We start from the raw sequence: 25,463 nt of genomic DNA on the forward strand, positions 1-25,463 counted from the left end.
ATTCCTAATGTTTCATCCAGAGGATAAAATTTCTGTATTGTTCCCTGAAAGGAAATAGCTCTTTACTGATAATTAGTGTATGTCAAGTGAGACTGTAGCATTGTCTTTGAATGAAGATGTACAGAACCCAATATATAAAATGTACCTAATTCTTTCTAAGAAGTTATTAATTTAAATCATTTACATGAATCATTCTATGATTTATTTCTTCTTTCTTTAGCTCCTTTGAAATTTACATTTTAGTTTATTTGGTACTTTACAGTGTATAAAGTATGTTACAGCATATTCTACTAGTAAAAGTATATTTATAATATAAATGAATAAATGAATAAGCCATGGATTTTTTCTAGCTGGGTGAATTAGACCACTGAAAGAAAAATAAATAAATTGTAAAAATGTCAAGGACTCTGGTAAAAATGGGATGTTGATATATTTGAGATCACTAAATTCCTTAATTTTATTTCCTCAAAAGGCCAAATATTTCCAAACACTCATAAATGGTGAAAACATCCAAGGTACTGCCTAACAGTGTGCCATCCACTGAAGTTACCAAAAGTAAATGTTTAGGCTTCTTAGTAGCTAAATTTTCCTGATGGAGTTTACTTTTCAGTAAATCCACTGTGTCTATCACTGCTGCAAGGTTCTGGTGTCTGCATATCCCTTTGAAACTAAATTGGTTAGGTCATTAAAGAAAAGTTACTTTGAACTTTAACTATTTTCTTGTGTAAATAATGAAACAAAGCATGGCATAAATGCTACATGACTTTATTAATCAATTGGTAAATTATATTAATCCTTATGGGAAAAGATGTCTGCCTTCAAAACAACAGATTGAAAAGGAAAAGAAGATTAAATGTCATGAATCAGGTTTTCTTCAAACCTAATTCCTGGTATTCATTTGGATACTTTGCTTTTAGATCAAACTGAGGAAAGTTGCATATTAATCCATTAACAACTTTGGTGGCACATATCCATTTCAAACAATGAAGGAAATTTATCTAAATTTACTATTCTGTCATACTCAACCACACTTTAATCCTCATTTCTTTATCTGGAATATAGTAACTTCCTCCAATACTTGGAAAGAATATCAGTCAAATACTCCATCAACACTTTCTGTGTTTTTTTAATACTATTTCTTTCATGCTATTTCCAGAATTTCTGTAAAAGCATCATTTCTCCCTTTAAAATGTCAAGTAAAACATATGTGCTACTGCATGTACACATTGTGTCCTCCATGCTTGGAGCTAGGGATAGAATATAAACTAATTCCTGTTTAGTAAAGACATCCCAGTCCCCAGCACCAGCTCCACTCTGTAGATTATGGCCTCCCCTTATTTACATAACAAAGCCATCTTATTCAAAAGAAAAAAAGGCTGATGAAAAATCACTTAATGTAAACATTAGTTTAAATTACTGATTACTTTAAAGTCAAAATTTTCAGCAAAATTGTATTCACTGTCACAATATTTATTGTAAGATTGTGGCTAATATGTAATACATTGTGCAATAATTATTTATGAATTCACTAACAGCTCCATCAGCAACACAAATCAGCAAAATTTCTACTTCAGTGTTCTTGTACACAACAGAACAGAGTCTAATTTAGGTTTTTAAAAGTCTTGTTTGGATCTTTTCTGAGTGATTTTTGACTCAAAGAAAAAATAACCTACAAAAGTAGAAGATATCAGTACTGTTATCAATAAAGTACATTTGTGAATTTAGTCTCAGTGTCTTGAGATTGATCCATAAGCTGAAGAGGAGAAACAGAGGAAAAGAAGAAAGACAGAGAGAGAAAGAGAAAAATAGATGACAGGAGAGAGAAACAGATAACCAGATAGATATGGAAGGATAGATATATAAGCACAGAAGTAGAATCACATATGGTATGGACATAATGTAGACATTGACATGAAGATAAATAGCATACATATGATATACAGATATAAGTAGACCAACGTGTAGTCCATAATACCATAATGTCCTGTCCCACTTGATTTATTGATTTATGCAAACTGGAAAATAGTTTGCATACAATACAAACAATAGTTTGCATGTTGGAGCATATTCTTTGCCTGAAGAAATGTATAGTGGTTGAAAGAGCTTGCTACACAGCAGTAGATGTTTTTATGCTTAAAATGAGTCAAAGATAATATACATATATGCAGTTCTTACTGAGGCATGGACTCAACCATGCATAGGAAACACTTGGCAGAAGACCTTTGTAACTTTCCAAAAGTGCCATTAAGAGAAGAATTCTATTGTAATTTACAAACAAAAACTTCCATTTGATATTTAGAAACATTTTTCCAGCTTCAGTGATAGGGTTCCTTATTTAAACTTAAAATTTATCTGCAAGTTTTATGTAACAAGGTGACTGGCATATAGATAAGACAAAACAAACCTTATCTTCCCTTGAAACATCCAACATTTTATACAGTAGTGAGTTACATTAAATATACACACACAAAAAATACATATACATTCACAGTCACAGCACAAATATAAATACAATTGCATACTCACACATTTATGTATTTTTTGAATTAATTTAAGTTGATTCCAATTGATATTTAGGTGTGTTTTATATGATTGACCACAGTGTTACATACATGTAATTATTTTGCTACACTGTTTTTTCTCCCAAAATTCTTGAGCTATGTTCACTTCACCTGCGAAGTGGTAAAGGTCAAACTAGTTTTAAATGCTAGCTTTACAAATCTAATTCATATTTCATTGTTCTAAAAACCTTTTTATTTGCCATATGGTTTTAATTTTAATTCATGTATTTCATTTACAAAATGGAAGTTAAAGATGGAATAAAAGTACTAAAGCCACCAATATATATAGCAGTATGTTTGAGGAACAGTATATACTGGATTCATATTGACTAGAGTGATGGTTTGCACTAAAAGCTTTAGACTCATTTGCCATGTACGCTTAGTTCCTGCATATCGGTATACAGTAGAATGCGTTGACTAATTCTGTGATCCAAATGATTTTGGCTTGTAGAGGGTTGCTAGGTTTTTAAACTATTCTTGATTAGTTATATAATTACTTGCAAAAATAATATGAAACACAAGAGACCAAAAACAATAACAATAACAGCAAACTATGGAATGTCATTAGAGATTACTGCATATTTTTTGGCATGGAAAATGTAAAACATCTTCCAATAAACTAAAACATTTCTCTGTGCATCAACTTGCAATTACTTGTACTTTTTTCTGTCTTTCCTATCTACACTGTTCAGGAATCCTTGGAAATTATCACAATTAAATATTTATATCTCAACTTTTGACAATATTCCTTTTGTCTCACATTTGAAGAGCTTGGAATGTACGTAGAAGATCATTTGGTCTATTTCCAAAACTGCTGATGTTCAATCTGAGAGAAAGAATAATAAAAATACATTTTAAAACTTATGAGCAAAATGTTAAGAAGGTAGTGTAATAGTCTCAAAATAATTCACATGTACTTTTTAAAAATGTTAAAATTTCTTTCATCTAGAAAATTAAGAATTGATTGAAGGAACACTTATTTTCAAATTATCTGTTGGATATCTCCCATTTCCCACTAACTACTTCAGTAATATAGAAAAATGAATCAGTAAGTGGAAAAATGATTATTTTAGAGTTTATGTGTTTGTAAATGAAGTGAAAAAAGCAATATGATTGTGAATATTTGTTTTAAAAATATGTAACCTGGAAGGAAATATTAGTTGTGTGTATTACTTCCTTAAAATGACAGAACATCGAAAAAACACTAAATATAGTTTAACTCCTTTAACTTTATTTTCCAACTAGTAAATTGTCAGTTAGAATTGTACACCTCATTTTCTTCATACTGTATCTCTCAATCTCAAAGATGATTAACATAAACTACAGCATTTCGGGAGGCTGCGTCAAGCACTATGTTGACATATGACAGTGCCATTTTATAAGGGCTTTGGTGTTGAAAGGAAATAATCTACAATATAGTTAATAAAACCATACAGCATTCCTAGCTCTCAACAAGTGCTAGCAATGTATCAACAAATTGACATCACTTACCTAAGCCATAGAAGAAAGACGGTAAGAAGTTAGGATGATTCTACTCAATTTTGTCCCATCAGATCCCCCCTTACAGTGTAGATGGAACTTATCCCTAGGTCAGGTCAATGTTTGAAAACTTACTACATGACACATAGAAATGCAGCAAAGATCTCAAGCACAGCCCCTGGGAGAAATAGTGATCATCCTACCAACATGTACAAAAAATCACTTCAAACTTTCATGTTGGTTAAAGTTCTCTAGCAAAATTAAATCAACAGAATATATACATATACACTATTTACTTTGTTGTTCTACAGAAGCAGATGATGAGTAGTCACCACTGTCCACGTGCTGGACAGCCAGAGGGCTCAGTAGCTGCTCAGTCTTAGAAAGGAGAAGCATCAGAACCAGTGAGGGAAAATGCAGCATCAGTTCCAGGCTGAGTACTGGAAGCCCCCTGTAGACTCATCCCTTTTAAAGCCATTCTGAATGACTGAAGAAGCTGGAATCTGATGCCCACAGGTGGAAGCAGCAGCAAAGGACACACCTGACTCAGAAAAATCAAGTTTTCAGTACAGGCCAACTTCCTCCTTCTTTCCCATTTGATTTTGGCTGAAGTTTATTGCCTGGTGTCGACTGCAGTCAGGCCTGGCACTCGAGACTCTGTTTGGCACTCACCTCTGGAAAGGCTCCCACAGACACATCCACAATCTCCTCAGTCTCTTTTAAGGCTATCAAATAGAAAACCAAGAATAAGGATCAAAGTTCCCCAAACACAGTGAAAGGACAGGCATTTCTACCTTTTAGGATTCATTTTAATTTTTGATTGACATCTGTTATTGTTAATCACTTTTAAATCTAATATTCCTTCTTCAAAGTTTATGACACTGAGTCTGGAGTTAGAATGAAAATGATATGGAATATAGTCTTAGCAGGTGTGAAGTGTACGATAGTAGTTCTAAAATAATGTAGGTTGAAGTCCACTCTTAGTCTTGGAAAACATTGTCCTTTGGGGTCCCACACAAATATTCTGATTCAGTGAGTCTGAAATGTATCCCAGATCTGCATATTGACAACCATTTGTCTCCCTATTATAATTCAGTTGATTTGGGTAATAAGCCTTGAGGGGAAATAAAACAAGTCAAAGTAGGCCAACCACAAAAATAATACCATTTCTAAAATTTGTCAATGATTTTCTGAGATAAAATATAGATTCAGAATTATTTGCAAAGCGTGTTACTGCTAGTCATTATGGGAAATACAGCAAAGGCTGACTAACTATAATCCTATTTGATCCCACTTTAAGAATGCAGATTTTTATTTCAATTCATTCCTTTATCTTGAGGTTTTTTTCTGACGGTATAAAAAAAAACAGAAAAATCATTAGAAAAAAACTTTTCTTGGTCTCTACCTCAAAAACAACAAAAGGAAAAAAGATTTTCTACAATGTAGGATTTACACTTACCTCAACATTTTTCTTGTTTATTATTAGTGTGTGTTTGCAGTAATTAATGATTATATTTCATATGAGGTACTGACTTGTGTACAACAAATTTTAATACTTTTCCATCCCCTTCTTTCTTCCTTCCCCCTCCCTTCATCTTTTGGTACTCTTCCCTTTTGCAAAAGCTCCATATCCCTATTTCCCATTATCTGTCTTTTATTTTGCTCTTTATTTTCATTTTGGATTTCTCATGTAAGATAAGCTATGCAATATTTAAAATTGTGTGTCTGATTTACAACATAATGCTCTTAAGGTTCATCTATTTTCCTGTAAATGTGTCAAATTCATTCTTCTTTATGTCAGAGTAGTACTCCACTGAGTAAGTACCACAATTTCTTTATTCATCTGTTGATGGACATGTAGGGAATATTGAGAATTTTTTTTTCTGAAACTTGGAATCAAACTCAGGACCTTGCATTTGCCAGGCAGGCACTGTGCTGCTGAGCTACACATCTGGTCATGTCACTTCCAGATTTAACTATTATGACAAGAAAGAAAAGAAAAAAATTAAGATAAATAATCATATATGTATGAACAAAGGGAAATACATTAAACAAAGAGAGTCATTATTCCAGGATTCTTCCCTCTGATTTAGAATTACTACCAAAAGGCCATTCTGTTTAAGAATTTTGGTAGAACTGTGAGGAGAGAGAGAGAGAGAGAGAGACAGAGAGAGACAGAGAGAGACAGAGAGAGACAGAGAGAGACAGAGAGAGACAGAGAGAGAGTGACAGAGACAGAGAGAGACAGAGACAGAGAGAGACAAAGAGAATCTGAGTTTGTGGGTAGTGGAGAGAATGTGTATGTGAGTGGATGCATAGAGAATCCTCTCACACATTTGATGCCATGATATATAAACTAATCAGCTTATGGTTTTTATTTTTTTCAATGACACAGTTCATTGGAAGATGGACAATTCAAAAAAGCAATGTTGAATATTTTCATTCTGAAACAGAAAGCATAAGAGAGAGGAAAAGAATAATTTTGATTAAAGTTTTAATTGTTTTATACTTGTCAAGTAGTTCATTTTGTCTTCTTATATTTCAAAATGTTTAGAACCATTTGATGGGATTTTGTCTCAAGTATATTCTTGGATACTCTTACAGGTTGTGAGAGTTATTGCTCAATAACTTTTGGTGGTACTCCAAGTTTGAAAATTAATGGCAAATGTAAGTAAAGGGTTAGAAAGTAGGATGCATGTTTAATGGGAATAGAAAAAAATATTTGCTTTGGAAGACATAAATGTGAGGTATGACAGCTCTCTGAACAATATCGACGGCAAGGTCTAGAGCACTTGTGTAGTGTTCATTAATTTATAATAAGGATAGGAGAGGAAATGGGTGAAATTAAATTATTTATTTTGAAATAAACATTCTTAAGACTGATACCCAACAAAATTAATAACTTATGCTGTTGGGGTTTTTTTAATACGCATGTATGTTTTACAGTAAGATTTTCCAATTGGACTCTATGATCTGTTTTAGTGTAGTCACATAAGAGAGAAAAGCACATCATAGGCTGCATTTTATATATACTACTTCATAAATTTAAATTTGAATGCATAGGTTATATTCCCCAGTTACTTTTTTTTTTTATTTAAGGAGAAAAATTAAAAAAAAAAAAAAAAAAAACAGAAAAAGGGTACAAGTAATACAAAATTTAAAAAAATAAACAGTAAGAAATCACTAGTTAATAGATTACATATTCTCATCTTAGAAATAGTTGTTCAAGTTACAAAATTGAAGCGTATAAAGTGGACCTTCAAAAGTGAGAATGCAGTTTTGTTCAATGATCCAAAAAACACTCAGTAATATGATTATCTATCTGTCTTATACACTTAAACATATATGCAGTTATATCCTTTAGAGCATTTTCTTTTCTTTTCTTTTGTACAATGACAATTACACATTTTGGGTTTTATTATTCCCACAGTTTTTATTACTTTTTTTGAAGAGAGTAAAACCAAATGCGACATATCAGAACAGAGTCAGTCAAATCAAAAGGATGGACATAATAGATAATGTAAAAACAAAATATAAGGTGATCAACAATGGTACCATACTGCCTCTTGCTATTTTAAGAAGAATTGGCAGTTATAATAAAATTGAACTAAACAGTAATTCCTCAGTTACTTTTAAACTATGTGATAAGGTGTCCAACTCAAACACAAATTACTTCCCATGTGCACCGTACTTTACACCTATGTTTACTGCATAATTGCTAAACATCAGAAACGGCCTGGGTCCAAATGAATGAGTAGATAAAGATGAAATGGTGATTTGCCTTCATTCATTCTATCTCTCTCACTCATTTTCAACTATTTGCTTCCTTATGGTAGGGAGAGGTAGAGAGGGTGAGACACACAAAAACTCTGTCCTTTCTGATTGGGTTGAAAAGTAGAGTTTGCAAAAGTTTGTGTCATATTTGAAGAACCTAAAATCCAAACATTATTGAGATTAGTTTTTAAGAAATTAAAGCACATATATTGCCCACATATCAATATCAGCACATATCATAAAAATTTATTAATTTAAAATGCCATTGTAATTTATAATGAGGAATTATAAGTACCTCATTTCTCAAAAGCAAATTAATTTAATTTAAGGAACATCAAACTGTGTTTTATAATTGCATTTTGCAGATACAACACAATGTTAAGTAGAAACAAAAGAACATATTAAAAACTTATATTTGTAAAGATATTTTAACTATATGGTGGCTATTAGAATGCAGTTTTTCCTTTTTAACATAAAAATATATGTATTCAAAGAATAATGATTGATTTTTACTGATATAATAATTTGTACTTGTAATCCTAAAATTAGATATTCCAGGGCAGATTTTAATAGTTCCTCATCCTATGCCAATGCAGGGTTTGGAGGGAAGGAGGGGAAGGGAAATTAAGTAAAGATTATCCCCTGTGAGATCTCCAATATCCCCAGTGAATTTAAATATTGTATGTCATGAAGATGAACTAATATTATCAACAGGAATGAAAATGGGAAAAGGGGATTCAGAGAGGGAGGGAAGGAGAGGAGATTTAGAACAGAAGCTGTATTATGTGCACATACTCCTCAACATGATGCACACTGAACATACTGCAAACATTTAGTAACTTAAAAAAAGTCACTCCCCAAAATGGTGGAGATTTCTTGCAGAAATGAAAATATCACTTAAAAATATATGTATGCATTGTATTCTGGTCTCATAAATAAAAAGACAGTTAAAATTTAATAATGGTTGGTATCAATAGAATGTTACCTCTTTTTACCATATCTTATTTTTTTTTTATTTTAAAGAGAATAAAATCGAGCAAAATAAACAAGAATAAAATTAATCAAAACAAACCAGGACTTCAAAACAACATGAAATCAACAATGGTCACCATAATGCCTTTTGTTGTCTTTCAAATAGCTGGAGATATCTTAAAATATAGTAAAAATAAACAAAACAGAAGAGAATAGAACCAATAAAAACAAACCAATGAAAGTTATAAAGGACTTCAAAACAAGACAATAGTAAATACAAAAGAGCTACCATAATACATCTTGCTATATTTGAAATAGTAGCTCATGCCTTTGGACATAACAAACTCAAACAAAATGAAACAGACTAAAACCCAACCCAGCAAAGCAATGAAAATGATACAGGACTTCAAAACAATATTAACAATAGCTACCACCTGCAGAGATCCCTCATAAATGCTATACTGTATAACGCTATCCTCTGAAAAAAATGATCAGACCACCAGCCCTAGACCTCAAAGTCAGTGAAACATCAAACACCACAAGTATCAAATTGCATTTCACAATAGTTATCTTCTCAATTGTGTTTCTCAGGATCAGCTAGTTGCTTCCAAAATGGGGGTGGGGTAGGGTGGGGTGGGATGGTCTGTTTCCCAGCCCCCTTGACAGAAAGGGCTGGGGTCTGGCTGTCCCCCTGGGGCTGGTGGCCTGTAAATGACGTTGGCTTGCAGGAAGAACTTGCTTCTTGTTGACTCCTTGCTCTCCTCCCCCACAGTTCACAAATCCATACCTGCTTTTAATCTTAATCATAATATTTGAAAGTATAATGTACTAAAATTGTAGGAATTTTTATGGTTTTTTTTATTTGTTTGTCTGGTTGGTTGAAGTTTTGTAAATGTTTGTTTTCCCAGAAGTTTTCTTAGTAAGGAGTAGTCACATGACACAAGAGAAACATGCTGAAAATTTCTCAAAGATTAGCATTGCCTCTTTTTTCTTATTTGTATTTCAAACACGGATGAAATACTTAAGAAGTATAGCAACTATCTTTTGACCACTAGGCAAAAATACATAGAGATAAGAGCTCTGTAAGTGATAGTGTAAAAAAATGAAAAAGAGTTTTGATGATGACGTAAGACTGTAGACTAATGCTTACACCAAGCATCTGTACACGCCACATAACTAACTTTAGATATTTCAAAACAAATATTGCAACATTCAGGCTTATGATATTTATAATTTTGCAAGTTGTTGAAACAATAAATAAGATCCAAAATGTACTGTAGATATTGTGAAAGGGAAAGGGAGAGAAAATGCTTAAAAGGAAAGAACAACTGGGATGGGGGAAAGGAGAAAAGCAAGAAGGGAAAAGATCATATGTCTGTATATATATTCATACATATATTTATATGTACATACATATACAAGATACACAACTATAATACTAATCTCTATTAGTTCATCAAAAAGAATAGATCATTTGATCGTTTTTTTCATGCCTACGTCTTGTAATCTGGACAACTATTCTGAAGATAACAATACAGAATATATGCATCACTGGTAATCTCCTATTATTTTGTTTTGAAATTCTCTATCATCATTTTTATTCTTTTTTTAAATTACAAAACCAGTAAGTTAATCTTAATTGATTTTAAAGTATCACTTTTTTAGAGTAAGTGAATAATGTAATAACATAATAAAAAGAAACCAGTGTTGCAGATTTGTCTCTTTAATAAGTGACGAGTATGTGTATACATTAAAAAATAACTATTATACACACAATTGAATGAAAATATATTCCTAATATAAAGAAAAATTTGTTTCAAAGCAAAAGTTTTGAAAATAACTCATATGCATAATTGAATGAAAGTGTATTCACTATATGAAAGAAAAGGATTTTAAAGCAAAAGTTTTAAGCATCCTTAAGAAAAATATTGCTCAACATCATAAATTTTGTAAGTGGAGAAAAATACATTTTAAATTTATGTACAAATTGATTGCTTAATATATCTATAAAGTGCATGAAAATATCATTTTTATACTTTCCATTGTTTAAAAATTTCTTTTATAAATTGTACGTTATTGAATCTGTCTTTCACACTATGGTGGTACTTTCTATGTATTCAGGTTGAAAAATTCTAAATTATTAATGGATAATGTCTCAAGTATAATTACAAAGCATTGAGAGATACTCATTTAATCTCTGAAATTAACCCATTTCTTTAGTGTAAAGATATATAAGATAATTTGAAATAAACTTAGTAACTAATAATTTTCCTTTGGTTGCAAGGTTTATGAAACATATAATTCAGAACAGTTCTCCTCTTCATAATATACATAGCAGGGAACAGATTAGAAACAGCCTTGGTTAATCAAACCAGTTGTTTTAAAAACAATCAGAAATTTAGTCAGATGAAAATGAGTTCTCGGTTGAAATTAGAAAGAATGAGAAAGCAATTAAAACATGTCCCTAATCATTTTAATTATTTAAGTAAGAAAAAAAGAGAAAAAAATACCATAAACCTCATTATCAAGTGAGCAGAGGGTAAACCTAGGACATCGTCATGGGGAGTTATGTTTCAATGCTTCCTCTAATTCTTTTCTGCCAAATAAACCCTCATGCATGGAACAAAGAAGCCAGTGCCTTTCCTCTCATCACTCCCCCATTCTATGCTTTTAATAACAGACATCTGACATGCTAACAATCAAGCACGTGTTCTTTCATTGTCTTCTGATCTCAGCTGTGTGATAATGGCTTAAGAGGATGCGTGGAATCACACATCAAGAGTCTTCTTTGTGGACAGGATAACCAAGGGTATACTTCCAATTTGCAGTTTGGTGCTGAGGCTTTAGAAGTGCCACATTTGTTTGATATCCCCTTAATGCTGTGCCATTAATCTACCAAACTCAGAGGTCAACTGCACTGACAATATGTGAATGAGGCATCAAAGATAAAGACTTAGTACAATTTTTGAGAAATAAAAGAAACAGTTTGTTTCAGGAGTTTCATTTTCAAATCTCCAGATATAAACTACTAAGACACCATTCTGCAAAAACTCTAAGTATTTCATATGATATATATATATATATATATATATATATATATATTGCCATGTATAGAATTATCCTAAGAAAAGGTTTCATGTTTTCCATAATGAATGAAGAATCAAACTGTTCAATATTTTACTATTTGGAATTAATCCAAGACCAATTACTTTTCCTGATTATCCTCAAAATAAAATTTTTCTGCATCTTAAACTTTTTTGTGGGAAAATACATTTTTCCCATATTTTAAATCTTTTCTACTATGGACATGTGTTACTGGAACAATAGTAAAATTATCAATAAAATGTAAAGTGTAAAATCTGGCTAGGACTTTCAAAAAAGGGATATTATTACAAAAATTAGAAAAGGTTTATGTTAGATTATTTTTTCCTCTCTGGTATGTAGTTTTTCAAAAAGTTTACTACATAAACTGATTTCCACTCTTTAATTATATTAATAATGCACTTTTTGTCACTGAAATTTATGTAATTGAAACTAAATTTTTGGTATTGATATGTTTGCAGTTAAAGACACTTGAATTCTCATCTACAAATCATTATTCTTCTCAAAAAATATATATATATATATATGGATTATATACATATATATTCTATATATTCACATGTGTATGCAATCGCATCTAGAATTGCATTAGAATATTTCCTATTCTTTTGTTTCATGTTTAAGAACAAAGAAAAAAGTTTATAACATCACATACATATTTAATATTTTACTATTTTAATGTCAACAATAATTTATCAAAATATTGGTAGAAATCAACATATGTATTCTGCACACACTTACTTTTTTGTGGCACTGAATATTGAATCCAGAGGCTTATGCTAACAAATGTTCTGACACTGAACTATGTTTCCAGCAATTTTTAAAAATTTTTATTTTGCTTCAAAACAGGATCTGTAAGAATTACCAAAGCTGATCGGAATTTACTATCCTTCTGCCTCAGTCTTCCAAGTAACTGGGATTACAGACATGCACGACCACCCCTTGCTAAACCTACTTTTAATTCAAACACTCCTTTTATTAAATTTGATTTTGACTTATATTAACATGAAAAAGTAAAAATTCATATTGTCTCCAGACACTACTAAAACCATATGTTCTATACACAAGATGTTCTATGTGTGGTATTAATAGAATTTATTCATGGCCAATTGCTTCTTTTATCATTTTTGTTTTTGTTATGATCATCTTTTCTTGAGCTTCTGTTTAAAAGAAGGAAATACAGTACTACGTATAAGTTCAGAAAATGCTGTCTTTCTGGGTGTGCCACAATGTCTTAAATACAGCACAACTTGAACTTTTAAGGGTCTCCTCACTGCTGCTCATTTCTACACATTTTATAAGGGTTAAATTTTATTTTACAATGGCCCACTGATTAAATTGTACTTTTATTGAACTGTACAATGATTTTTTATGAAGGGACATTTTATTATTTCTTCAATACTTGAGATACCAGCACTGAAATGATTTTCATTTGAGATAAAAATAAAAGAATTAAGATGTGCTATGTATATGCACTGGTTCCCCACAGTGAGCATAATCATTAAGTAATACAAAGATGTACTAATAAAAATTTAAAAATTGAAGAAATTAAAACCCTGAGAGAAAAGTTTGTGTTAAGCTTTTTGGTCAAAAAAACACATCTTTATGAATGAAATTACATTTGTATCATCTTTATTGAGTCTACTCTGAATATTCAAATATCAAAGTTATCTTGCCAATATTATTTCATGGAGTTTAGTTATCTTTTTCCCTAAACTTAATTTCCTAGGAAGAGTCTACTTGACAGAGAATTGTTACTGAATTTGCCTTTAAAATAATCTTCAGAAAGGCAGTCGTTGAATTTGTTACGCAGACAATGAAGGTTAAGTGTGATGATATTGGATTAGAATCAGCAGGAGCTCAAGTAGAGTTAAAATAACATTAAATGTTCTAATTTCAAAATGTAGAAAATTTACTGATATTATATTATTGGTGCCAAAATTATTTATTTGTTCTCATTTTTCATAAAGCCAAATCCGCTAAAGAAAGAAGATAGTTTAGTAATTTAAAAATATTCTAAACCTAGCTACTAGAAGACGGAGGTAACAGAATCACTTGAGCTTGGGAGTTTCAGACCAGCCTGGAAAGCACGACAACACATCATCTCAAAGGTTAATAACAACAACAACAATAAAAAATGTAATAACTTTTATCCTTTACAAGTTTTTGTATACGTGTTTAATCTAGTCAAAGCCCCCCCCAATTATTTTCTTAACTCACCTGCATTAGATAAATATTTCTTCAGAATTTATCCTCCTAGGGGCTGGAGGTTTAGCTCAGCAGCATAAACACCTGCCTTGCAAGCAGGCAGTCGTGAGTTCAATCCCTGGTACCGATAAAAATGAAAAAGACCAAAAAAAAAAAAAAAAAAAAAAAAGAAGAAGAAGAATTTATCCTCTTTCATTTTTATTTCCACAAAATGTTTGTGGGTGTGTTTGGAAGAATGAAAGTACTGTGCTTTTCAGCAAGAAAGCTGAGTCCTTGCATGGAGACTCCTCTGGCTTATTCCCGGTCTTCCCGTCAGAAGCTGTACTGTACTGTACCATACCGTACTGTACTGTAGTGACATAACCCAACTTCTGTCTCTCTCCTTACCTTAGACAACAAGCCTCATGACCTAGCCATCATCAATGCAATGGTTTCCTCTTTTCAGTCTGAAAAAACCTCCTGAATGTTGTTCTTAAAAATTTGATTTTTTTCTTAATATATGAAAGAAAATTGAAATTCTCCTCTCAAGCTTGAATTCGGGAAATTCCGTTTTGAATTCCATGTGCTGAGTACTGTTCATTGTTTTGCGTCTCTTTTTGTGACAACTTTAATCATTCTTCCATCAAATCTACTACTTTAAGATTAGTGAGAAACACAGTACTGATAAAAGTTCAAAAGGAAAACAATAAATATATTTTCAAATTCTAATTTATGTTAAAATGCCTTTACTTTTGAAGTAAAGATAATCTGAGTAAAAAAGAAATTATGATTAAATATATTAAAAGTGACTAAGGGGCTGGGGATTTAGCTCAGCGGTATAAGCACCTGCCTTGCAAGCAGGCAGTCCTGAGTTTGACCCCTGGTATCGCTAAAAAAAAAAAAAAAAGTGACTAGTTAACAAATTAACTAATGCATTTATTTACTCAACATGTTTTTATTGAGTTTTCATAAATTCCAGGGTAATGTTCTATACCCTGGAAATACATCTCTAGAAAAAAATCCCTAGCCTTATGTTTGCTCTCTTCTGGTGAATAGCACAGGTATTGTAAAATGTATGATTTCCCAGGGCTCTAAGTATCATCTATGTCCTGATAACTGCTATCAGGATCTAATTCAGAAAACAAAACCTACTGTAAGGATTTGAAAAAGAACTTTAATAGAATCAAATAACACATAGGTGTTGAAAGAGCTAAGGATAGAAAAGAAGACCCAGTGAAGTCACTGACACATTACCAGGCACTACATTACTTGATAAGGACAGAATTATCAAACATTGATCCAGGACCTCTCCAGATATAAGCTAGAATGATAGCCAGACTACAAGTTGGACCAGCAGCACTAAAGATGTTCAGTCACTGCTAAAAGTATCACATAAGGCAAGGAGAGAAAAAGGAAAGAAACACACGGAGTTGTCCATTCTTCCAACTTTCAGCTTACCATTGCAGAGCTGAACAGAGCAAGGCTGAATAAACCAGGACAGGCTGGGGCATTTGCAGAACTTACATCCTCTCATTATTTTTTCAACTGCATGTTTACGAGTTCAAATGCCTCTAAATGTGAAAAGGTACGATATATTGACTATAAAGCATCAAACTTTGATTATTACCATACACAGAAAGCATCCTAACAAACATAAAGTAAAATAGAGGTCTCCTTGAATTACCCTGTTATACTAAAAGCTGAATTATCACACCTATAGACTATTAAACTTAGGGGTTCATATTTAATTTTCTCTACCTTACACTTCCCTTTTCCTGACCCAGTCATGCCATATTAGTTTTATTTTTCCTTTGTTTTGTTATGTTGTTTGAGAAGGGGTCTAACTGCATTTCCTAGGATGGTCTCAAACTCCTGGGATCAAGTGATCTTGCCTCCTACCGTGCCCAGTGCCCAGCATTTCCATCTGTTCATTTATACAAACAGCTGTGCAGTCCAAGTGTACATTAAATTTACCCTAGATTTTATAAGACTAGTGTATGGAGATCATTCAGGCTTGCAGAAAACTTGAATGAAAGGTACAGAGGTTTCCCATGAATCAGTTGCCACCACACACACACACATAGCCTCCTCCTCCATTATCAGTGTTCCCCAGCAGGTGCTATGGCTGTTATAACTGGAGAACACTGACACATCTCTATCAACTGAGTTCCCGGTTTGCATTAGAGTTACTCTTGGTGCTGTGTATTTTATGTATTTAGACAAATATGTATTGATATGTATTTACCATTAGAGCATTGAATAGAATATTTTCACCACTCTAAATTCTTCCAACCCAATATTTACCTTTTTACTATTCATAGTTTTGACATTTCCAAGATCTTGTACATTTGAAATATATAGAATCTAATCTTTTCAGATTGATTCTTTCACTTAATATAAATTTAACATTCTTCCATATCTTCTCCTGCTTAATAGATGTTTTCCTTTTAGTACTGAGAAATATTACATTGTCTAGCTTTACCATTTTGTTTCTCTAAATATTTCCCAATACCCTACAACAGTCTTGATGTGACTGATTGTACTGTTCAAAGATGGCAAAAATAGGCCCTTCCATAGAGATCAAGCTTATACAAATGTTTGCCTAAGGTGTGTGTGGGTTAGGAATGGGAATGACCAGTAGGCAGTGGGAGTAGGAGAAAAGGAATAGGAGAAAAATGTAAGGTTTATTTTGAAGAAAATAAATTTTCTAAAATTGGATCAAAGTGATGGTATCAGTAGTCAATTACTATACTAGAAACCATCAAACTCTACATTGTAAATGTGGAAACTACATGATACATAAATTATATCATGCTAATACAATTAAAAATACGCAACCACAATAATTCTAATGAGATTGGTAATGATGTTAAAAGTACACAAACAAAAAATTTTAGTGAGATCATATAAATATAGTCCTGAAGTTATTCCTTAATAGTCTTCCAAAATATTCTAAATTCTTAGGCCAACAATACTAAGAATAAATCCCTATAAGGTCATAACCTTGTCTATCCTGATGAGGACCTTAGTGTTATACACTAACAAAAAGAGCTTTGTTGTGTTTGTATTATATTTGCCAATGTCCAAGTTATATAACCAAATTACCTGCTAATTCTCTTTGCAAAAGCAACTATTTTCTACAACAGGACACCTTGGGGCACCGACCACATTGTTATAAAACAGCTGTAGTGCCATCATGCTGTTCTGTATGCCCCATCTTCCTGGGTGACCTAATTGATATGTTAACTATTGCTCCTCTCTGCAAGGGACTGTAAATTCCTGGGAATCTGACCTGGTTGATATGTTAACCATTGCTCCCCTCTGCAAAGGGAAACAAAGGTCTTCCTCATTCCTTAGCAGATCAAGGATTTCTTTATTCCCTGAGCCACACCCATAAACCCCTTACTTTGTAAATTGTACTTGCTAAAAAGCCTGTAAAAGTTTTAAGCGAGACACACAGCTTCGCAAACTCCAACTGCACTGTGTCCCTGCTACCAGGTTAAATAAAAGCGCTCCTTTTTTCTTAAAAAATATGTCTTGCCCCATTTTTGAACACCAATTTGGGGGGCTCGGTTTTGGGGTACAAGACTTAGAACCTTTCAACTCACTTTAATCCTCATTATTTTTAGCTATGCTGGCATTTCTGTGTTTCTCTTAGTCTGGGTTTTCTCTCTTTTACGATATTTGTATCACAATGAAGTATATACCTGAAGGCTTACTCTAGGTCTTCACTTATTTACATCCTTATAACTCCTCAGATGTCAACTCACATATAAATTATTTCAGGCAGATGAATGTGACTGAAATAGTCACCCTGGTCATGCTCTTTACACAACACAGTATTTTGTCTTTATAACACTTCTAACACCGTAAGCTATCACCTGAACTGTTTTATTTGCTTCCTTGTACTGTCTTTTTCTCCCACTAGAGCTTTAAGTTCCATGGGAGTCCAACTTTAATTCAACTCTAATCTTTTTATTATCACTTCATAGTGTACTGAAATGTGCACTGTGTAGATGCTTAGTAAATATTTATTCACTGAGGAATTCTTTACATTTAATTATCTTCTTGTATTTGTTTCCGTGAAGCAAAAGAGTGTTTCTAAAAACAAGACATGCCCCAAAGATATTCTTTGTAACTTTCATTCTCACCTTTGAAGGCTTATGGCAAGAGAAATCTTGGGGTGTCTTTAGATCAGGCTGGTAGTATTCAGAGAGGATTTAATATTCCATTATTACCTATCAATTTTAACAACTATATTGAACCTTCCCATAGGAATGATGAAAAAAATCTTATAAATTTTTGTTTGCCACTGTATTTGCCAAAAGTATTTGCCACTTATACTATTATGAATTATAATAGAGTGAAGAAAATGGACACATAATAGCACATCAGGAATCCAAACTTCTTGCCTTGTAGACCCAAAGAAATCACATCACTTAACTGATTCTGTAAAATACTGAGCTTCTTCTAGATCCTTCTAGAACTAGAAGGATCTAGATTATTCTAAAATTTAAACTCTTGTTTAAACTTTAAGGAAATTGTGCTATAGGAACAACACAGGTGTGACAACCCTGTGCTTGATCTAGTCTAAGTACTTTTCTCAGTTGCACAGGATGATTTTATACTTTTATTGTCCATATTGTTAAGAGACATTTCAGGTGTTGAGCTCTTTTGTGACTTGGTGGGTATAGTGTTGTGTCACTTCCTCCACTCCCTGCTCTGAGGCCCACCCATGAAGTTGTAAAATAGCTCAACATATGGAATGTTTGTCTCTCCTGCAGGAAAAGAAATATGATTTGCTTAACATAATGACATCTTTATCATCTTGGAATGAGTGGTAAGAATAATACCTAAATATATTGAGCAGCATACTAACTGATTTTTACCTTCACAACAATTCTATGAAGAAAGTATTGTTTGTATCCCCATAATACAGATGAGAATACAGCACAGAAGAGTGAGTAACTTCCCCTTCACACAATTCATGAGAGGGATACTGCGATTTCAATCCATACAGTCTGATTCCAGGCCCATGAAACACTACGTACATTGCTGTATAATTCTAGAGCAAACTGCTACAATAATTTGTTCAGTATTCCAAGCCAGTAAAATATTTGAGTTGTACCTCAGAGAGGCTTTGATTTGGCTCCTTAATAGCTGTGTAGATTTGAGTGTCTCTATTTCTCCAGAATATAGTCTTCTTCAGCTCTGTTTTAGAGATGTAATGGGTTAATTTACATAAAACCGTGTCACAGATATCAGAGTTAGTGTTCCATTAACATTACTTAGATAATCAACAATTGCATCATTCTTTGTAAGCTAACTTTTTTAAAATTCAAAAGTTTCAGTTGCATAAAATAATAGCTTTGATATTTTTCATGTGATGCATGTGTATACAGAACTCAGGGTGATAAAAGCTCTTCTACTGGAATTTTGAAGATCATTAAGAAAAACAGTAGAAAAGATAAATAATTATTCAAAAAGTTAAGTATTTTTCCCTGGAAATGACATATAGAGTTTCTATTCTTATATATCAGTTGAGGTACATTACTTAACTGCATTTATCAAGATTGCATAAGTTCCCTTCCTAGTATACATTTGAAAGAAAACAAGGTTATTTACGAATTGTTACACTATTTAGAGCAGTAATGTATCCATGTTTGTAATTTTTATTTTTGTTGTATTATTTTTAAAATAAAGGCATAACTAAATTGTTAGGAATATGCCATTTATTCCCTTACTCAAAAGAAGTAATTTGAATCCTTTTTATGTAGAATGCACAAAGGTTATCGAAATGAAACCCAGAGAGTTCTCACATAAAAAATGTTTATAATGAAGTAGTAAGAGTACTGTGAGTATATATAACTTTGTTTATAAAATATTCTTGAAGGATTCTCTTATAAATGAACTTTCAATCACTGAGAATGAAACACTAAATTTTGACTAAAAATAAACACTTACACATAAAACATCTCAAGGGATGATAATCATGCATCAGAGAAAGATACAGAAGATGGAGAAGGCCCAAATAAATAAAGAGACAAAAAATGAAAAGACAGAACAGTATGAAAGTGGCTCAAGACCAGAAGTTAGCCCATTTTGGGAAATTTAAACCCAGGAAAATGGGGTGGGACCACACTAAGATCAGTGAATATTACAAGAAATGATCAGGCTTTATTCTTATTTAACGAAAGAAATTATGCAAGTTTATATCAGGGACATCAGTGATCAAATGTTTACTTTGCAAGAGTGAATTTGTAATTTTTTCCTAAATAACAGTGAGAGTAAGTTTTTAGATCCAGGAGTACATAATTCAATTATCTCCAGAGTTACTAGATACACAATGAACTTTGGAAAGAGGGATTTGACAGACAGATTTAAGAGAGTGTAGCTCTACACCATAGGAATGTTGACCAATTAAAGGTAACCACTAATAAGGGAGAAACAAACAAACAAAAAAAATACAGCAATAGGACTCTTAGGAAAAAGAAAAGAGGTAACTGGTGGTAATACTAACTTAGAGTCAAAAATAGAGAAATGTTTAATAATAAAATTATTTTAACTTGCAAAATATGAATTAGTCATTTGTAGAAATTTCATATGCAACTGTTTAACAATTAGAAATACTAGCATAGAAAGACTATAAAGAACAGAAACAAAAAGCACAAGAACATTAAAAAGCAAAGGAAAGACAGATTTCCCACCCGCATGCATGTGAATGTGCACGGCTGTGTGTGTCTGTGCGTGTACGCGTGTGCGTACATGTGTGCGTGCGTGGATGTGTATGTATTTAGAAGTAGATGGCAAACCAAGTGACAAGGGAAGCAACTTGGCAATTAGAAAATCACTGGAGACTTTTGTGTGTTTCCTTACTTGTAGTTATCAGTGAGAGCATAATCCAGCTTGCAGTGAGATGATGAGAGGATTGAACTGGGAATGATTACACATTCAAGAAATTTGGCAGAGAAGGAAGAGCCATCACATTATCCCATAGCCTTACACCCTCCAGTCTCTTCCTATCTTACTCCAAAATGAAATATGGAATTTTTATCTGAGGATGCAAGCCTCAGCGTCATTTGGAGGTCTCTGAGTTCACCTCTTCTGCTCTTATTATACTCCATTGGAACTAACTTCCGTAATCAGAGATTTTTGGCTGTTCCTTGAGTAAAATACACAGTCTCTGGCTTGTCTGTGGCCTTTATATTTACAATTTCAGTATTTTTACAGTTTTCCAATCAGCATTTCCCTCATTTTTTCTGTTCAGTGTCATCTTAGTAATAGTCATCTTGTGGGGAGCATTTTCTTTCATTCTTTTTTATTAGTACATGTTTCCAGTATATAATGAAGACATTCTGCCTGGGGAGTTGCCACAGACACATAACACATCTTGAACTTTTTCATCCCTTTATCCTCTCCTCCATTCTCCTTCCTCCATCTATTCTCCCCTTTCCTTTGTGTAAGTTTTGCCTCCATTTTCCCCATCATCTATCTTTAATCTTGCTCTTTATTTATATTTTGTCCCTTGCATAAGAGAAATTATGCAACATGTAAGCTTGTGTGTCTAATTTACTTCACTTAACATTGTGTTTTCAAAGTGCATCCATTTTCCTACAAATGACTCATTGCAGTGAAAAAGGAAGCCTTCTAAATTGAGAATGTAAACCAGAATAATCACTATACATTTTTCTAGCCTCGTTCCTACCCCTCACTTCCGAATACAAAACAGAATAGAATAGTGATTTCCTCTGGAATGATGTTAATTTCCAACTACCTAAAATAGTTTCTAGTATATGCTAGAGCTCAATAATTGTTAGATACATAAATACAATGCACGATGATATGAGCTGTACATAGAAAAATGAGTTGATAAAAACTTCATTATTTGGAGATATTTTAGTGTCTATGCATAAGGAGAAAGAATCAACATGGAAAAAAGACATTGATGACGACATGAAGAGAAGAATGGTATAAATACTATGAAGCATTATTCTGGGAGAGATGTGCACAGAACAGGTTTGGATCAAAGCAAAAGTTCAGGAATAAATCTAAGAAAAGAATGGAAGAACTTTTCTTCCTGAAATTTAAGGGAAAATGAATGGGTAGATTGAAATGAAAGTGAAACCTGAAGAAAGAGAAAGGAATCACTGATTCTTAAACTGTGAAACAGAATGTAAGAGCCCTATGACAGACTAGAAAGTAGAGCAGAAGCTTGAGAGACAGAGGATGGAAACGTTGAGTACGTAGAGAACACCTCCATGTTTCACAGAAGTCAGTCTATGGCAGAACTCTTCCTACTACGTCATCCTTGCCTTGCAAGTTACTTCCAATGTCATCATATTCCCAGAAAAAAAAAAAAAAACAACTTTACAATATATTCCCCACCCACATTTTTACCAGATCCAACACCATGTGACTTCTGACTCTTCCCACAAGTCAAAATTACCATAGAAGGGAAACAGTTTGATTCCGCTCAGGACACCAGAAGAAGGCAGGATAGTGCAACTAAGAATATGAAGCAAGACATCCATAAAAGCGGCAAAAACGATTAGACAAGTGTGTTTGAAGTGAGGGTGTGTTGTGGACCACAAAGGCAGTACTGAACATACCTCAATTGCTGAGAAGGAACAGGAGAATATAAAAGATGTCCTGACATCATAAGAAGCAGCAAGTCACCACCCTCTGTAGCCTCCAAACTGTATGAGCAGACATGTTTGCTTTGAGGAGAAAGTCAGAGTCTCATGTTCTAGAATGGCAGGGGTTGCACCATGTCCCAGAATGGCAGCACAATAGAAAATCTGATCCTCAGAATTGGATTCAGAATCCTCAACAATTCAAGCACCTGATCCCTAAGGCTGACTGAAAGAAAGCCTGGTTGGTGATTGCTCCAAATGGTAGCAAACCATAGCATCATCCATGTGGTGCTGGTTTTAGGTGCATACAGAATGCAGAGGTTGCAGGGAGGACGCTCCCATCCAGATTTCAGAAGACCTGCTAGGCCAGGCAGTGTGCCTCTAACATGGCAGCATATGAACCTGTGAGGGTAAAGTTAAAGGTGCAATGGAGACACCAGAAATTTTGAAAAGCCAGGAATGTGAATCATCTAGGGAAAGCTACAAGACAGAAAAAAAGCCACAGAATCTACAACCACCAGAAGTGTCATAGAGATGGAGACATCCAAACCTTTTGGATCTCACAATCTGTCACAGATTGCCTCAGATGCTGCACATTGTAAGTACGGGACTTAATATCTTCCTTGCTGCATTTTGGACTTGCTTTGATTTTATTCCTTTGAATCCCCCTATTTTTAACTTTTGAAATAAAATTGTTTATCTTGTGCCATTGAATGTTGGAAGTGTTTGCCTTTTAATTTGTACAGAGGTTTGCAGCTAAGACTATGCTTAAGACTTGGGACTTGGACTTTTCAGCAATGCTGAAACTGTTAGGACTTTGGCAACTGTTGCAGGTGGGCTAAATGCCTTTGCACATGAGTCTTTGAGGTGCAAAGACTGGGGTGAAATGTTATGGTTCTAACATAATATAATGCTGATAGATTTAATACTTGTTCTCAAGGTTTGTTAAACCTGCTATATAATTCAAATTGTGAAACAATAAGAATGAGCATGTCTTTGTACCCGGAAACTGGTTTCATGCATGCACCTCACACGATTTAATTCTTTGTTTATCCCCTTTTTCCTCTATTTCCCTACTCCTCTGTCTCTTGGCATCTTTCTATTTTGAAAAAGATTTGTTTCTTTATTTCATATTATCTCTCTTTTAGTTTGTTCTTTGTTTGCATTTTGTGCTTCTCATATAAGATAAATCATGCAAAACTTAAAGTTGTATGTCTGATATATTTCACTTGACATTGTGAGTTCAAGGTATTAAATAAAGTTTTTGACATCAAATTATTTTAATTTGATGTCAAAAGTGGATTTTTTACAACAAATTATTCAAAAAGTTTCAAAAACTATATTATAAGACTTTCTAAACACACCTTAAAAATATACTTATGTAAAGATTTTCTTTTTTGGCTGTACAAAAATATTCTTCTCTGTTGCATTTCAAGAGCTCTTTCTTTTTTGTTGTTCTTGTTCCAGGAACATAAGTGCTCCTGAGTGAGTGGATAATGTGGGTTGAGAGAATAGGAAAGAGGAGAATATATCTTACATGTTTCTATTTGGGATTCATCAATGGTATCTGCTGATGTTCAAGGCAGACAAAGTTGCTTAAAATGCAGACTTTTTGCTGTTCCCATCACAATCAATAGTGCACATCTTTCATACTTTAAAAGCTGATTTTACTGTAAATCTAACATTTCTTAGGTGATAAATGGAAGGCTTTTAGGAACCAGACTATTTCAACTAACATAGCCACTATATTTCTAAGATTCAATCCTTGTAAAACAAACTGGACTTCCTTCCTAATATTATAGCAAGAAAAGAAAGATGAACCTCTGTAGCCAAAGAGTAGAATAGCACAGGGCTAGTACTTGATTCTATGGCATGTTTTTTAAATTGGAATTTAAAATGCTTTCTTTGAAACATTGAAGTATGAAAGAAAAAAGTATTTTTAAAAATATGATACTGCCAGGTGTGATGGTGCATGTGTGAACCGCCAGCACTTATGAGACTGAAGACAGAAGGATTGCTGTGAGTTTGAGGTCACCCTGTGCTAAATAGTGAGTTCATGACCAGCCTGAACTACACAGTGAGACCCTGTATCAAAAAAAGGAATATGATACTGTCGTTTTGATCTATTATCTTCTATCCAAAGTAATATGTAAAAAAATTACTAAATCCTATAATTTTTTTCTGGAGAAGCTGTCTTTGTAACCAGCTAAAATTGCCTATTGGCAAAATTGTACAATAGTGATAAAATAAGGTAAAAGTCAGTGACCTTTATGGAAGAGATGTAGAACTTCCACAGATTCCACTCTAGGGAGAAGGTTCCGGTCATTACATAACTCATTTGTTTTTCTGCTAATCTTGGGTGTGGTGAAAGTGAAATAAAAAGAAGCTTGAGTAGTAACTAAAGAAAAAAACCTGATCTAACATTTTTAAGAATTGATGTGAGTTGGTTGTAACTTTAAATTAAACCAAAGTTCAAATATTCTTTCCATTCTCAGTTTTGCAAAATTTACTTTTTTTTTTGCTTGTGTGCTTTTTCTTAGGAAACCATTTTTATATATAGGAAGCAATGAAAGATGAATAGTGTACTTTCTGGAACCTCAAAAGTCAGCTTTTCTGGTAGCACACAGGCTATTTTGGATTTGAGTGAAAGTGAAAAGGACTAACAGAAGAAATGTTCTTCCTGTAAGTGTTGACAGCAGTAAAAAAAAAAAGACAACCATTAAAATGGAAAACTATACTAATGTATTTGGCAATG

General features: G+C 33.1%; 1 long non-coding RNA gene across 2 annotated transcripts in view; it reads right to left on the reverse strand.

Moving 5' to 3' along the window:
• Positions 1-749: 749 nt before the first annotated feature.
• LOC111756678 (uncharacterized) overlaps positions 750-25,463 on the reverse strand; it is a 45,448-nt gene continuing 20,734 nt past the window's right edge. The window contains exons 2-4 of one of the 2 annotated variants that reach the window (XR_002791099.2): positions 14,109-14,214; positions 4,713-4,765; positions 750-3,387 (exon numbers count right to left, since the gene is read on the reverse strand). This is a non-coding gene — a long non-coding RNA (uncharacterized LOC111756678). Of the gene's footprint in view, positions 3,388-3,772; positions 4,766-14,108; positions 14,215-25,463 lie in introns of those variants that run through there. The other variant, XR_010039384.1, reaches the window with a different exon arrangement.

Source organism: Cavia porcellus, unplaced genomic scaffold, assembly GCF_034190915.1.
Source record: "Cavia porcellus strain 051 isolate PalLab524CR breed Dunkin Hartley unplaced genomic scaffold, mCavPor4.1 scaffold_15, whole genome shotgun sequence".
In the NCBI taxonomy this organism is placed as follows: domain Eukaryota; kingdom Metazoa; phylum Chordata; class Mammalia; order Rodentia; family Caviidae; genus Cavia; species Cavia porcellus.